At 33.3% G+C, this 4,821-nt stretch overlaps 1 pseudogene; it reads right to left on the reverse strand.

Moving 5' to 3' along the window:
- Positions 1-407: 407 nt before the first annotated feature.
- Positions 408-3,148, reverse strand: LOC119526031 (annotated as a pseudogene).
- Positions 3,149-4,821: the final 1,673 nt, after the last annotated feature.

A 4,821-nucleotide genomic window follows, 5' to 3' on the forward strand; every position in this document is an offset into this window, starting at 1 on the left:
TTCATGGGAATTGTATATGTGAATTCTAGTGTTTGTTCAAGGATGTGTGCAGCTTGCTCTCATATGTGCAGAAGACAGAGCAATAGATGATGGATGATAGGGAGGGAGGGAAAGAGAAATGGCGGTGTGACAGTATGTTAAATTTGGTGGATCGGGGTATCGGGGGAGGGGGTCAGGGTATGCTGGAGTTCTGTGTATGGGGTTTGCATTGTTTTTGCAACTGTTCCTATAACTGAATTTATTTCAAAATAAAATTTAAAAAAAAGATAAAAGTATATGGAAGTGATCCTTTATAAACTTCAAGGAGACCCTTGAGAAGTTGTGTTGCTCCTTTGTAACAAAACAAACCTTTACTGTGACATTGCTAGGTTTTTTGACAAAAATTTCTTCCAGGATAACCACTGACTATCCATCTATAAGAGGGCTGGTTATTGACACAGACATCACATAAACCCATTATGAGTTCAAGAAAATTAAACATAACCTAGAGAAAGTCAGAATTCTTACCATCTGTTGTTTTGTCAATACATCATTGTAAATTGCTTCTCTTCGTTTAACATCAAGCTCTTGGCTGGCTTGTCTACTTAATGCTAAAGCCTGTACTTGGGCCTCTGAGAGATTCATGTTTTCCTTCCACTAAAAGAAAAAATTTCAATTTAATCCTATTGAAGTAGAATTGAGGAAAAATAATTAAGGTACTTAGAGATATTCAGGATTTTTCAAGAATTTTTTCTTCTCCTTTATTATTTTCTAAAGAAAACAGTGATATAAAAGTAAGGTACTAAGTTGTCCCCTGTTGTACATAGTTGGCTATCAGTGAATTGAAACAACTATTTGGATTTAATTTGTGAAACCGTTAATTAAAATATGTACATATAAATAATGCATACATTTCTATGATTGACTGATTCTTCAGTTCCTAGTATTTACCCACTTCTCTTTTGTGCCAACATCTAGTATAAATTGCTGGATTATAGCTTGGCACTATTATCCAATTTACTAGTATTTCACTTAAATGCACATCAAGTAATAAGGATTATGCCCTTTTCCCTATAGAAGTAGTGAAACAAACAGCAATTTAAAATTAAAACAATTAGGGGTTGAGGGAGAAGGACATGAATTGCAGGTTGGAGTAAGACAACTGGCAATTAACTTACTACAGCTGAAATTATATCTTCAAGAGGCTGAATCCTCACTGCTGTCACACTGTTTGTTGCTTCCACAACTTTTTCTCTTCCTTGATTAATGAGGTCCTGGAAGAATGCAAGAAATAAGATACAGGGCATGTAAAAGACAGCATAGTTTTAAAGTTTAGGGATCGTTACTCTTGCCAATGTACAACTCTTTAAACCATTGAAGAGAACAGCAAAATTCAGCATCAATAAAGTGAAGTAAATTCATCAATGCCAAAATGGTCTCTGTTAGGAATATAAATTTTGTGTTCTATTGCACAATAATTTAATATTTAAATGAAGTCATAAGCACATTTTTATAAAGGAAACTACAGATTCAATTAAGTTAAATTATTGTACAATAAAAGCTAATCTTGCTTATTTAACTCATAATTGATTCTAGTTTTAAATCACATTTTATAATATTGGGTGTTATACACTTAATGGTATACCTACATTTCATTAGAATATAAATTAATGTGTGTATTTACCTTAGTTTCAAAAATTAAACAAGTAATTTGTTTATTCAAAATATTTTATTAACTGAAGACAGTGCTATTTCCCTATCCAGTTAGCTGCCCTATTGTTCCTTAACTAAAATAAATCAAACTACATTAATTCAAGGCCTGGTTCCCTTGTGCTCTGAACAAACCATGTTTTATTATACACTATGGTGGTTCAAAGAGGTCAACAAATAAAAGATAAAGTCCCTTGGTCTATTCAGGGGTAATCTTTGGAGAATGTGTTATTCCTGCATAGGAATTTGAAATTGCATTTAACTCATGTTAAAACTTTTAGCTTCATGACTTACCTCCAGCTGTTGATTACTCATTGCTGACAGGGCTCCCAAATTGAAAGGAATATAAGGAGTTGAGAGTTGAAACTGACAGGGGGTAAATTGGTCCCAGCTGGTAATGTTGAAACGCATGGTCAGTCCCTGAAAACAAAAAAAATTATGCACTTTTCCACACTGTGATTTATAAACTCGAAATTCTACACCACCTATTGGTTTTAGAAAAGAATCCATATTCTCAGATGTAGGAAATTATTAACACTCTTCCACATAAAAACAAAACACCTTTTCACCTGAAACCAAGCTCTTGTTACACACACAAACCTTTAACCCCATAAAGGTGTACTCTTTTTCTGATAATTCCACAGAAGGGAAGGGCAACTCAGAGAATTGTGATGAGACTCCTAACATCCCATTAATGTTAAAGAAGTTTGGTACAAAGAGTCAGGAGTTTAAAAAGGATTCAGGTATTAGGGTAAAGTTTCCCATACTCAGGCACATTTTTGTTCAAATTGGATTCGTATTTAAAATAGACATGGAACTATTCAAATAAATAAAATAAAATAAAATAAAATAATATAAAATAATGGAGACTGACATTAATGTCCAATAATGGAATATTTGTATGTTCTGATATTCAGTCAAAATTTAGATTTCAAGGTACACATGCTAAAGCAACATTTACTCCCACCTCCAAATGTTAAGCCCTTTTATATTTGTTACTATGGTGAGAGTGTTTATGGGTGTTTAGCTAAATACACAGCTTCTCACTCATCTCTAAATTCAGCAAGTGCTAAGCAGAAATGAGGTTACTACTCTTTAAACAGAATATACTATTTTCTTCTCTATCATTCCTGTTCTAACCACCAAAAGTAGCAAAGCTTATAAACATTCTCATATTTGGGGACTCTATTCCTAAAGAGCCATTATATTAATAGCAGTTTCAAATGTGACCTTTTTTTTTTCCTCACTGCTCTTTCAAATACCTAATCTAAAGACAAAAACCGAACAGCATTTTTGAATGAACTACCTTCTTCTCTGCTTCATACTTAGCCCAGGCTGCTTTTCTTTCTTTCTTCGGTGGAACTCTTCTTCTTCTTTGTGGTCCAAAAGAGAATCATGTTCATGATATCCTGACAATGTGTTCTTTATGTATTTGAAGAAGTTCTGCAAGTATGGTGTCCTATTAGAGGAGTTGAAAATAATAGAGAAATTATTTTCTCCCTCTGGATTGTATTCAAATAGCTCTATGGTCAACCATTAGACTAGAAACTAGAAATTGGCTGCTATATATATTTCTGATATATGATAAATTATCTAGAAAACAATTACAATACATGTAATAGCAGCCTTTTATGCAAAAATTTCATCTTTGTCCAGCATGTTTTAGGGATTCAATGGCCACTTTCAGCTTTTCTCCCCCATTTTTTCTAATTTTTTTCATATACATTTTGTTCTGTGCTTAGTTCAGAGTTTATAATAAATGCTAAAAAGTCTGCTTGAATTAGTGATTACATTGGATGTTTGTGCTAAAAATCATGGCTACTCCTGATTATACATATGTAACAACTTTATTTCCACAATCACTTTGGCTCCTAACCACTATACTACCAGAAAATGAATCTAAATTAATCTAAACAGTTACAGAATAGTTCAACTGGAACAAGTAGTCCTTATATTTCAATTGTAGGAAGGTCAAATACAAATTACACTGTAATGACCCATGCGTCAAATTCAAACTGATTAACATTTTTCAATCTATTACCATATTTTCTTTTTTTTAAAAAAAATCTTGGTGTCTAATGTTCGTCTTTTAAGGTTAAAAAGTAAAAGCCTAAAACTTGGCATCATTTATATACTCAGTAAGAACACCAAACTCCAAGTCTGCATAGTTATGACTATGAGAGAAAGTGAGACAGAGACACAATGAGAAACTGGAAAGGGCAGGAGATTCAAATGAATCACACATATGTTACTTGCCAATAAAAAATTAAAATATCCACAAGTTGTTTATTAAGAAATCACACATGAATACTTGGATATATAAAAGGCCAATTACTTCACTTCACAAAAGCATTTCCCATAGCTTTTAAGAGCAAGTTCCCCCTAGAATACATTGAGTGTGAACTTAGTGAAGGAACATAATCATTGATCAAATGCCAGGAGGTATAGTGCATTAAATTCAAATTTAGCCTGTATTTAATAATGCTTAATCCGTAAATTTTATCACAGACAAAGCTCACACTTGAGAAGGGTTTTGTCTTTACATCTTCACGCACACCTAAAGCATAGGATCCAACAAATGGCAGGGACTCAAATGTCTGTTAAATGACTAAAGATGAAAAATTCAAATCATCAGGCCCTAAGTTCTTTCTGTACAATACCAAATGCTGACACTAATTCCAAATATTGTGCTATTTGGTACCATGGAGTCAAACAACTTTTTATCTTGCTACCCTAATAAACACTTGGTACAATCACTTCCTCTCATGAAAGAAAAGGAACTGATACTCTCAATAGATAAAGCTGTATTTCAGACTTCATTATTCATTTTGATACATGTATTACTTCTTTGTTGAAAACAGATATTAAAAAACCATACCAATAAGGGCGCTCAAAGAAGTCTACTAGTGCAATACATACAAGCTAACAGGTTTAGTTCCTTTGAAATGTTAAAACACTTCTCTCCTACATGAGTATAGAATTCTGCCATCAAAGCTGACTTCTCTGGCTTATGCCCCATAGAGCAGGTTTACCATCACCAGATGGAGTTATTGACCAGGCAGGGAGGGAGATGAGCCAGCTTGCATTAATTCATTCCATTAAAAGATAATGTATCTTTAGATGTGTGACTTC

This window comes from Choloepus didactylus, unplaced genomic scaffold (genome assembly GCF_015220235.1).
Source record: "Choloepus didactylus isolate mChoDid1 unplaced genomic scaffold, mChoDid1.pri zz_scaffold_275_ctg1, whole genome shotgun sequence".
NCBI lineage: Eukaryota > Metazoa > Chordata > Mammalia > Pilosa > Megalonychidae > Choloepus > Choloepus didactylus.